The sequence below is a fragment of the Hyla sarda genome, chromosome 3, assembly GCF_029499605.1.
Source record: "Hyla sarda isolate aHylSar1 chromosome 3, aHylSar1.hap1, whole genome shotgun sequence".
Classification (NCBI taxonomy): domain Eukaryota; kingdom Metazoa; phylum Chordata; class Amphibia; order Anura; family Hylidae; genus Hyla; species Hyla sarda.
The window spans coordinates 122,973,926-122,986,496 of record NC_079191.1 but is presented as its reverse complement, the minus strand read 5'-3'; the positions used below and the strand labels follow the sequence as shown (position 1 = coordinate 122,986,496).

The following is a 12,571-nucleotide window of genomic DNA, read 5'->3' as shown; positions in this document are numbered from 1 at the left end:
CTTCATTTAATCAGTTATGGTTCATTGTTATCGCTCAATTTTTTTTTATTTAAATTCAAGATTTAATAATAAAATGTGTGGTTGCAAAAGACCAAATCCAACAAGGAGTCACATGTCACATGGCAGTACAATGACAGAGCCTATAGGTGGCAGCAGCATGAGGAGACCATAATCTGGCAGAATGATACAGCCTAGAATTGGGGGCTGCAAGAAGAGACCCTATAGTGGCTGAATGACACAATTTGGAGTTGGATGCAGCATGAGGGGACCATAGGGCCTCACAATCCCTAAGATTAAAAGATTAATTTTCAATTTTAAATTCAAGTTTTATGGCAGCTAGTGCTACCTTTTAAAATGTTTAAGTAATGTATAAGCAGCATGAGAAGATTGAAGATTTATGGTAGCTAATACCACCATAAAAATGTTTAGGTAATGTCCCAGAAGCATGAGGAGACCATAGGGCCTCACACAGTTTGGAGTTGGATGCAGCATGAGGTGACCATAGGGCCTCACAATCCCTAAGATTAAAAGATGAATTTTCAATTTTAAATTGAAGTTTTATGGCAGCTAGTGCTACCTTTTAAAATGTTTAAGTAATGTATAAGCAGCATGAGAAGATTGAAGATTGAAGATTTATGGTAGCTAGTACCACCATAAAAATGTTTAGGTAATGTCCCAGAAGCATGAGGAGACCATAAGGACTCACAATCCCTAAGTTTAAAAGATGAATTTTAAATTTTAAATTGAAGTTTGATTGCAGCTAGTGCTGCCTTTTAAAATGTTTAAGGAATGTATAAGCAGCATGAGAAGACAATATAGTGGCTGAATGACAAAGCCTGTAGTTGTTGGCAGCATAGAAAGACAATATAGTGGCTGAATGACACAGCCTGTAATTGGCGGAAGCATGAAGAGACCATATATCTACTGGCAGGACAGCTTTTCCAGGGCAAACTCTGCTAGTTGCAGCCACAATCTGGTATGGCTGCCCAAAAGTTAAGCTCAAGGTGTGTTGGCATGGTCATGTCAAGGTATGCCACCACCTGCTGGTTCATGTTCTGCTCCAGGTCTACCTGCTGCTGATGAGTTGCTTGACTATGCGGGTGAAGAAAGGTACTCATCAGCAACAGTAGACTCAGGCTGCTGCTGATGGAGCTGGTACTGCTCCTGCCACCCCACCCCTCCCAGCAGCCATGGCAGTGGAAGGCGAGCGCAGAGGGCCCCCGGGTCAGACCTGAGAGAGGATGGACGATGGCACCGATAGGCATTGGCCAACTGACTAAGTAGGTTGTCTTTGTAGTAGGTCAGTTTGTCCTCTCAGTGGGTGTAAAAAATGCCCCCATGTTGTCCCGGAAGCGAGGGTCTAATAAGGTGGAGAGCCAGAAGTCATCCCGTTGCTGAATGGTAACAATTCAGCGGTCACTATGCAAGCAAGTAAGCATGCATTGTGCCATTTGTGCAAGTGACTCGGAGGGACTCCCTGCCTCAATCTCCACTGCATACTGCCACGGTGTGTCTGGGTCCTATGTCTCGTTTTCCTCATAACTCTCTAGCTCCTCTGGCTGCTCCTCCTCTCCTGTCAGATCACTAGAAAAACCTCCCATTGCATAAAATCTAAACTGTGCTCCACTGTGCCCCACCCCCTCCTCCTCCAGTTCAGCTCCCAATGGGCTAATGTGGCCGTTCGATGTAGGCTCCACGTCTCCAGTACCCTGACCAGCCTTCTTTTCCAACACAAGTTGTAGGAAAAGAAGCAGTAAAATGACATTGTTCATCCAGTAATCCTGGCGGCTGACTAATAATGTGGCTTCCTCAAAGGGCCTGAGCAAACGGCAGGTGTCACATTGACATTAAAATTAATCTGGGGAGTCCCCCTATCTGCTTGGATCATCAAGAAATCGGTGATGGCTTTTCTCTGTTCATATAGTCGGTCATACATATGGAGGGTGAAATTCCAACATGTGGAAATGTCACAAATCAGATTATTTTGGGGGATACCGTTCTGACGCTGCAGCTCAAGGAGGATGTGCTGTGTGGTGTACGAGTGGCTGAAGTGCATGCAAAGTTTCCTTCCCATTGTTAGGATGTCTTGCAAAAGAGGGGAACACTTCAGGAGCCGCTTGACAACCAGATTAAACACGTGTACCATGCAAGCCGCATAGCTCAGCCTTCCTTGTCGCAGCTCAGACAAGATGTTCTTCTCATTGTCGGTCACCATGGTTCTCATTTCCAGTTTTTGAGGGAGTAAGTCATGCTCCGATTTCTTTATGAATGACTTTTAACAGTTCCTCCCCTGTGTGACTCCGTTCGCCAAGGCAAACCATGTGAAGAACAGCGTGACATTGCCGTACCCTGCACACATGGTATGCTGGAGGGGCACTGAGACTTGTCCGTGCAGTAGAGGCTGAGATCACGGTGGAGGATGAAGAGGCAGAGTCACACACTGTCACAGGACCAACGGCCTAATAGCGTGGAGGAGGAAGCGGTGTGACCTGTCCAAGTTGCTGTTGTGGTTGTGCAGGAACCACATTCACCCAGTGAGCCGTAAAGGACATGTATTGTCCCTGATCATAGTTACAGCTCCAGATGTCTGTGCTGCCATGCATTTTGGTACACACAGACAGGCTCAAGGACTGGCCCACCTTCTCTTCCACAAAATTGTGCAGGGCTGCTACTGCCTTCATCGCACAGAGATGATGGCTTGGGACTCTCCACCTCAGCTGGGTACAAGCCATCAGTTCTCTGAAAGGTACAGAGTCCACCTCTTGAAAAGGGAGGGACTGAAGTACCAGCAACTTGGACAGGTGCACATTCAGCTTCTGCACCATTAAATGAGTGGGGCGCATACTGTTTATTGGACATGGCTTCGCCGATGGATTGCTGGCAGATTGACTGGCTCAAAGTAGGAGGAGCAGGAGCATCTGGAGCGCAATGGGAGGACAGGGACTGCTCCCAGGCCACGCCAACTGAGAGTTGTGTCTGAGGAACCCACCGACTGTTGACTGGAGGTATCAGATGTCACTTGTGATGAAGTGGATGACTGTGTTAACCAATCAATGACAACAGATGGGTTGCTGGCACGACCGCTAGCTGATACCGGGAGATCAGGCCTCTCACTGCAACTTCTGCTGCCACTCGCCTCTAGTCTGCTGCAACATCTGCCTGTGTCTGATGAATTTAGGCCTCAGCCATTCCTCTGTGCATGTCCTGGCACTTCTCTGCCTGACATACTAAGTGCATATATGAGGGGAGTATAATACGCTTCACTACGCTTAAAACAGTATTTGTCTAGAACAGCAGCAGATGTTTACTTTTGGCTGGCCTTTTACAGTAACTAGGCCCTTAAGACTTTATCAGGAACAAAATGGTACAATACTTAGATGTATGTATGTGGTATGCACTTATGAGGGCAGTAGAATGCACTCCCCTACACTTACCGGTATTTGTCTAGAACAGCAGCAGGTGTGTACTTTTGGCTGTTTTTCACAGTACCTAGGCCCTTGAGACTTTAACAGGAACAAAATAGTACATCACTTAGATGTACGTATGTGGTATGCACTTATGAGGGGAGAAAAATGCTCTACAGTATGCTTAAAAAGTATTTATGTATAACACCAGCTGGTGAGTAATTTTGCCTGGCCTTTCACAGTATTTATGCCCTTGTGATTTTATCAGGAACAAAATAGTGCACCCCTTAGATGTACATATGTGCTATGCACTTATGAAGGGAGAAAAATGCGCTACAGTACGCTTAAAAAAGTATTTGTGTATAACACCAGCCAGTGAGTAATTTTGCCAGCATCTAGGCTCCTGACACTTTAACAGGAACAAAATAGTACACCACTTAATTGTACGTATTGTGATAACTCACTCTTGCAAATAGGTTCAGTTGCAGTATAGAGGCATGGATTCAGTATTTTCCAAATCAAAGTTCAGTGTTTTATTCACACTTGTCACACAGCAAACAGTCTTTAAATGCAGAACAAAGGAAAACGTAACAAAAGTCCACCTTAATTCCTTAGGTGTTTGTTCACCTCTAAAACCATGCTATGTGGCATCAAGCAAGTCTTTTCCAGGCCTCCAGGCAGGCTGCTCACCAGCTTCCAAACTTGGGGCAAACATAGGGAACTTCAACTAGCAAATCCCCCTCAGGTTGCCTTTAAGGCCAACAAAAGGCGGCCTGGATTGTGAGGAATGACCCCCACCATGCACTTGGTCATTCCCAGTAAGAGCCGGCCCAGATTGGCCTTCCAGCCTTACTACGGCCATAGTGTCAGTCTGCATCACACCACAGACACTGAATGAATACCGGCTCTTACTTCACCAAAGCCAGGAGCCTTGGTGACACATATCGCCCATCCACCACGAAACCTTTCACCTTCTCACATTATGTAACACCACTTAGATGTACATATGTGCTATGCACTTATGAGGGGAGAAAATTGTGCTAAAGTATGCTTAAAAAAGTTTTTGTGTATAACACCAGCCGGTGAGTACTTTTGCCTGACCTTTCACAGTATCTAGGGACTTGAGACTTTAACAGGAACAAAATAGTACATGTTACGCTGAGCGCTCCGGGTCCCTGCTCCTCCCCGGAGCGCTCACGGCGTCTCTCTCCCTGCAGCGCCCCGGTCGGTCCCGCTGACCGGGAGCGCTGCACTGACATGGCTGTCGGGGATGCGATTCGCACAGCGGGACGCGCCCGCTCGCGAATCGCATCCCAAGTCGCTTACCCGTCCCGGTCCCCTGCTGTCATGTGCTGGCGCGCGCGGCTCCGCTCTCTAGGGCGCGCGCCAGCTCTCTGAGACTTAAAGGGCCAGTGCACCAATGATTGGTGCCTGGCCCAATTAGCTTAATTGACTTCCACCTGCTCCCTGGCTATATCTGCTCACTGCCCCTGCACTCCCTTGCCGGATCTTGTTGCCATTGTGCCAGTGAAAGCGTTTAGTGTTGTCCAAGCCTGTGTTACCTGAACCCTTGCTATCCATCTTGACTACGAACCTTGCCGCCTGCCCCGACCTTCTGCTACGTCTGACCTTGCCTCTGCCTAGTCCTTCTGTCCCACGCCTTCTCAGCAGTCAGCGAGGTTGAGCCGTTGCTAGTGGATACGACCTGGTTGCTACTGCCGCAGCAAGACCATCCCGCTTTGCGGCGGGCTCTGGTGAATACCAGTAGCCTCTTAGAACCGGTCCACCAGCACGGTCCACGCCAATCCCTCGCTGACACAGTGGATCCACAACCTGTAAGCCGAATCGTGACAGTACACCATTTAATTGTACATATGTTGTATGCACTTATGAGGGCAGAAAAATGTGCTACAGTATGCTTAAAAAAGGATTTGTGTACAACACCAGCTGGTGATTACTTTTGCCTGGCCTTTCACAGCATCTAGGCCCTTGTGACTTTAACAAGAACAAAATAATACACCACTTAGTTGTAAGTATGTGGTATGCACCTATGAGGGGAGAAAATGTGCTACAGTATGCTTAAAAAAGTATTTGTGTATAACACCAGCCAGTGATTACTTTTGCCTGGCCTTTCACAGTATCTAGGCCCTTGAGACTTTAACAGGAACAAAATAGTACACCACTTAGATGTACATATGTGCTATGAACTTATGAGGGGAGAAAAATGCACTACAGTATGCTTAAAAAAGTATTTGTGTATAACACCAGCCGGTGAGTACTTTTTTGCCTGACCTTTCACAGTATCTAGGCCAGTGAGACTTTAACAGGAACAAAATAGTACACCACTTAATTGTACATATGTTGAATGCATTTATGAGGGCAGAAAAATGCGCTACAGTGCGCTTAAAAAGTATCCGTACACAACACTAGTCGGTAAGTACTTTTGCCTGGCCTTTCACAATATCTAGGCCCTTGAGACTTTAACAGGAACAAAATAGTTCAACACTAAGATGAACGTATGTGCTATTCACTTATGAGAGGAGAAAAATGTGCAACAATACGCTTAAAAAAGTATTTGTGTATAACACCAGCCGGTGATTACTTTTGCTTGGCCTTTCACAGTCTCTAGGCCCTTGAGACTTTAACAGGAACAAAATAGTACACCACTTAGTTGTACATATGTGGTATGCACTTATAAGGGCAGAAAAATGCGCTACAATACGCTTAAGAAGTATTTGTGCACAACACCAGCAGTACACACCAGTGCTGCAGCACACAGTCGCTGTGTACTACACCCAAAATTGCACTTTCTTTCTCAACCTCACTCCCTTCCCTATCAGTGCTTCTAGGCAGGATTGTGCTTGAGCTAAATTGATGCTGTTCTTCTGTGCAACACACTGTGCAACACACTGCTTTCTGTAATAGAACACTGTAGACAGTGACTGGGAGGTAAATCACTGCAGTAAGAATGCTTTTCTTTGAAACACACACTGTGCGAATTTCTTCATTAAACTCCATTTAGTGGGGTCTAGGCTCCAGGGCATTTAAAATGGCGGATCCACATGTGACAACACGGGGAAAGGAATCCTGGGAAGGCGGGAACAAATGTGGGCGGGATGACCCTGAATCACATGCAGCATGCAGCCTATCAGCAGCAAGTCACTCCTGTGATGTCACAGCCCCATATAATTGGCAAACATATTGCAGCCAGTCACTTCAGCCTTTCACTGCAGAGAGAGAGAGAGGGACAGACAGCGCTGTGTGTTTCTATGCAACACACAGCGCTGTCTGTCCTCTCTCTTTCTCTGCAGTGAAAGGCTGAAGTGACTGGCTGCAATATGGCTGCCAATTACATAGGGCTGTGACATCACAGGAGTGACTGGCTGCTGATAGGCTGCATGCTGCATGTGATTCAGGGTCATCCCGCCTACGTTTGTTCCTGCCTTCCTGGAGTTCAATGAAGCGATTTGCGCAATAGAATCGCGGCAATATTCAAATTTGCTGCAAATCAAATTTTTCCTGAAGTTCGTAACGAATTTGGATTTATCAGATTCAATTTGCTCATCCCTAGTATTTATCCTCTTAGTATTTAATTCCACATCCAGGAATTTTATGTGTATTTGGCTAAATTTGGAAGTAAAAATCATATTTATGTCATTTTTCTCATTAAAGTATTTAGAAACCTCTCATTTGCAGTTTACTGACTATTTTCATCTTTTTCTCAGACAAGGAATTCAAAGCATAAAGCAACAGGACGATTTAATGTTAAAAAAGTAAAAGAATGTAAGTATAAAAATGTGGGCATCACGTGAATAGACTTATGATACTTCATGGTGAACTAGTTTGACAAACACAATTTAGATGAAAGAAGAAACACTTCTCATTAATAATACAATGAGGCCATTTTTATATTTGCTACCATGCTTCAGTCTCATAGTGCTTACCAGTCAGTGACTTTCCTTCCTTTTTTTTTTATGCTGCATACATAGATAATGAAAATATAATTGCAATTTTTTTTATACTAAGTACATAACAGATTACTATGTGTCAAATATAAATAATGAGCTTCTGGGTGTGTGTGGGGGGAAAAAACAGTTTATAATGAAGCCTTTAACCCCTTAACCTCTTAAGGACTCAGGGTTTTTCCGTTTTTGCACTTTCGTTTTTTCCTCCTTACCTTTTAAAAATCATAACCCTTTCAATTTTCCACCTAAAAATCCATATTATGGCTTATTTTTTGCATCGCCAATTCTACTTTGCAGTGACATTAGTCATTTTACCCAAAAATGCACGGCGAAACGGATAAAAAAATAATTGTGCGACAAAATCGAAAAAAAAAAACGCCGTTTTGTAACTTTTGGGGGCTTCCGTTTCTACGCAGTGCATATTTCAGAAAAAATTACACCTGATCATTATTCTGTAGGTCCATACGGTTAAATGATACCCTACTTATATAGGTTTGATTTTGTCGCACTTCTGGAAAAAATCATAACTACATGCAGGAAAATTTAAACGTTTAAAAATGTCATCTTCTGACCCCTATAACTTTTTTATTTTTCCATGTACAGGGCGGTATGAGGACTCATTTTTTGCGCCGTGATGTGAAGTTTTTATCTGTATGATTCTTGTTTTGATCGGACTTTTTAATGGTATAAAAAGTGACCAAAATACGCTTTTTTGGACTTTGGAATTTTTTTTTGCGCGTACGCCATTGACCGTGCGGTTTAATTAATGATATATTTTTATAGTTCGGACATTTACGCACGCGGCGATACCACATATGTTTATTTATTTATTTTTTTTACACTGTTTTATTTTTTTATGGCAAAAGGGGGGTGATTCAAACTTTTATTAGGGAAGGGGTTAAATGACCTTTATTAACACTTTTTTTTTTTACATTTTTTTGCAGTGTTATAGGTCCCATAGGGACCTATAACACTGCACACACTGATCTCCTATGCTGATCACTGGCGTGTATTAACACGCCTGTGATCAGCATTATCGTCGCTTGACTGCTCCTGCCTGGATCTCAGGCACGGAGCAGTCATTCGTCGATCGGACACCGAGGAGGCAGGTAAGGGCCCTCCCGGTGTCCTGTCAGCTGTTTGGGATGCCGCGATTTCACCGCAGCGGTCCCGAACAGCCCGACTGAGCAGCCGGGTCACTTTCAGTTTCACTTTAGAAGCGGCGGTCAGCTTTGACCGCCGCTTCTAAAGGGTTAATACCGCACATCGCCGCGATCGGCGATGTGTGGTATTAGCCGCGGGTCCCGGCCATTGATGAGCGCCGGGACTGACGCGATATGATGCAGGATCGCGGCGCGATCCCGCTTCATAACGCGGGAGCCGGCGCAGGACGTAAATATACGTCCTGCGTCATTAAGGGGTTAAGGACCACGGACGTATGAGTACGTCCCTGCGCCCTGGGTCTTAAGGACCATGGAAGTACTCATACATCCGTGGGAATTCCGGCCCCTGCAGCACGCCGGGCGGGGACCGGGCCAGGGTGACTGCTGATATCTATCAGCAGGCACCCCGCGCAAATGCCCAGTGGGGTCATCAGAACCCCCCCCCCCCCCATGTCTGCGATCGCCCGAAAATCGCAAGTGAATTCACACTTGCGATTTGCGACTATTCCGGGTCATATGGGTCTATAGTGACCCGGAAAATAAAGGGGATCGCGGATGTCCTAGACACCCACGATCCCCTTGAAGCAATAGGAGTGAGGTGGCAGAGGTGCCACCCCTCCTATCTCTGCTATTGGTGGTCTAGATGCGACCACCAATAGCAGATGGGGGGCGGAGGGGTTTACTTTCGGTTTCCCCGTTCTGCCCACCCACAATAGGCGGGGCAGGACGGGGAAACCGACAGGGACCGGCGCCGAAGATCCACTTACCCATCGGCGACGGCAGCGGGCGACGATCAGCGGCGGCAGCGGGCGACGATCGGCGGAAGAAGAAGAAGACGGCGACGCAGCTCCCTGGATCCAACGGAAGCCGGTGAGTTACTTAGCAACATCTGGAGGGCTACAGTCTGAGACCACTATAGTGGTCTCTAAACTGTATCCCTCCAGATGTTGCAAAACTACAACTCCCAGCATGTCCACAGCGCAGCGCAAACTCTTAGCGGTAAATTCACTGTAAACCTCCGCCAGTGTGAACGTACCCTAAAAACACTACACTACACTAACACATAATAAAGGGTAAAACACTACATATTACATATACACCCCTTACACTGTCCCCCCAATAAAAATAAACGTATTGTACGGCAGTGTTTCCAAAACAGAGCCTCCAGCTGTTGCAAAACAACAACTCACAGCATTTCCGGACAGCCACTGACTGTCCAGGCATGCTGGCAGTTTAGCAACAGCTGGAGGCACCCTGTTTGGGAATCACTGGCGTAGAATACCCCTATGTCATCCCCTGTGCAATCCCTAATTTGGTCCTCAAATGCGCATGGCGCTCTCTCACTTCAGAGCCCTGTCGTATTTCAAGGAAACAGTTTACTGCCACATATGGGGTATCTCCGTAATCGGGAGAAATTGCACTACTAATTTTGGGGGCTTTTTTTCCTTTTACCCCTTATGAAAAAGAAAAGTTGGGGTCTACACCAGCCTGTTAGTGTAAAAAAAAAATTTTTTTTACACTAACATGTTGATGTTGTCCTTTACTTTTTATTTTCACGAGAGGTAAAAGGAAAAAAAGACCCTCAAAATTTGTAACGCAATTTCTCCTGAGTACAGAAATACCCCATATGTGGGCGTGACGCACAACAAGGCCCAGAAGGGAGAGTGCACCATGTACATTTGAGGCCTAAATTGGTGATTTGCACAGGGGTGGCTGATTTTACAGCGGTTCTGACATAAAACCAAAAAAATAAATACCCACATGTGACACCATTTTGGAAACGACACCCCTCACAGAATGCAACAAGGGGTATAGTGAGCCTGAACACCCCACAGGTGTTTGACAAATTTTCATTAAAGTTGGATGGGAAAATGAAAAAAAAAATGTTTTCACTAAAATGCTGGTGTCACCCTAAATTTTTCATTTTCACAAGGGAAAATAGGAAAAAAGCCCCCCAAAATGTTTAACCCCATTTCTTCTGAGTAAGAACATACCCCATATGTGGATCTAAAGTGCTCTATGGGTGCACTACAATGCTCAGAAGAGAAGGAGCGCCATTGGGATTTTGAAGAGAAAATTTGTCCGGAATTGAAGGCCACTTGTGTTTACAAAGTCCCCATGGTACCAGAACAATGGACCCCCCCCCCCACATGTGACCCCATTTTGAAAACTACACCCCTCATGTAATGTAATAAGGGGTACAGTGAGCATTTATGCCCCACAGGTGTCTGACAGATTTTTGGAACAGTGATCCGTGAGAGAGAATTTGGCTGGAATTGAAGGCCATGTGCGTTTACAAAGCCCCTATGGTTCCCGAAAAGTCGACCCTCCCCCACATGTGACCTCATTTTGGAAACTACACCCCTCAAGTAATGTAACAAGGGGTACAGTTAGCTTTTATACCCCACTGGTATCTAACAACATTTTTGAACAGTGGTCCATAAAAATGAAAAATGTAATTTTTCATTTGCACAGCCCACTGTTCCAAAGATCTGTCAAACGCCAGTGGGGTGTAAATGCTCACTGCACCACTTATTCAATTCTGTGAGGGGTGTAGTTTCCAAAATAGGGTCACATGTGGGGGGTCCACTGTTCTGTTCTGGCACCACGGGGGGCTTTGTAAATGCACATGGCCCCTGACTACCATTCCAAATGAATTCTCTTTCCAAAAGCTCAATGGTGTTCCTCCTCTTCTGAGCATTGTAGTTCGCCCATAGTGCACTTCAGGTCAACTTATGGGGTACCTCCTACAAATTTTGGGGGGTATTTTCTGCTATTAATCCTTGCAAAAATTTGAAATTTTGGGGGAAACACACATTTTAGTGAAAACAAAATTATTTTTTTTACATATGCAAAAGTTGTGAAACACTTGTGGGGTATTAAGGCTCAATTTATTCCTTGTTACGTTCCCCAAGGGGTCTAGTTTCCAAAATGGTATGCCATGTGTTTTTTTTTTTTTGCTGTTCTGGCACCATAGGGGCTTCCTAAATGCAACATGCCCCCCAAAAACCATCTCTGAAAAACGTACTCTCCAAAATCCCCTTGTCGCTCCTTCGCTTCTGAGCACTCTACTGCGCCCGCCGAACAATTTACATAGACATATGAGGTTTGTCCTTACTCGAGAGAAATTGCGCTACAAAAATAAGTATACATTTTCTCCTTTTACCCCTTATAAAAATAAAAAAATTGGGTTTACAAGAACATGCAAGTGTAAAAAATTAAGCTTGTGAATTTTCTCCTTCACTTTGCTGCTATTCCTGTGAAACACTTAAAGAGTTAAAACACCTACTAAATGCCATTTTGAATACTTTGGGGGGTGCAGTTTTTATAATGGGGTCATTTGTGGGGTATTTCTTATATGAAGACCCTTCAAATCCACTGCAAACCTAAACTGGTCTCTGAAAAATAGTGAGTTTGAAAATTTTGTGAAAAATTGGAAAATTGCTGCTGAACTTTGAAGCCCTCTGGTGTCTTCCAAAAGTAAAAACACGTCAATTTTATGATTCAAACATAAAGTAGACATATTGGAAATGTGAATAATTTTTTTTTTGTTTTGAATATCCATTTTCCTTACAAGCAGAGAGCTTCAAAGTTAGAAAAATGCCAAATTTTCAAATTTTTCATCAAATTTGGGGATTTTTCTCCAAGAAAGGATGCAAGTTACCACAAAATTTTACCACTATGTTAAAGTAGAATATGTCACGAAAAAAACAGTCTTGGAATCCGAATGATAACTAAAAGCATTCCAGAGTTATTAATGTTTAAATTGACAGCGATCAGATGTACAAAAAACGCTCTTGTCCTAAGGTGTAAAATGGCCTGGTCCTTAAGGGGTTAAGCTACATTTTTTATTATAATGCAGGTTGTTCTACACTATATAAATAAGCTATTTAAAAGGAATCTATATCATGCTAAGGGTTCAAGTGTCAGAGAGGTGGTGCTGAGCCACAAGTTGCACAACTTTTCCTACCCTGTCTTAATTCCTTAACATACAGGGCTCGGCTTCCAACACAGAGCTGTACAAATCAATCAGTCAAGG

The 12,571-nt window shown here is 44.5% G+C and overlaps 1 protein-coding gene across 3 annotated transcripts in view; it reads left to right on the top strand.

The window, feature by feature from the left end:
* LOC130360626 (cysteinyl leukotriene receptor 2-like) overlaps positions 1–12,571 on the top strand; it is a 108,516-nt gene that overhangs the window by 87,357 nt on the left and 8,588 nt on the right. For all 3 annotated transcript variants that reach the window (XM_056563171.1, XM_056563170.1, XM_056563172.1), the window contains exon 2: positions 7,130–7,187. The gene's annotated coding sequence lies outside the window, so the exon portion shown is untranslated. The remainder of the gene's footprint in view (positions 1–7,129; positions 7,188–12,571) is intronic.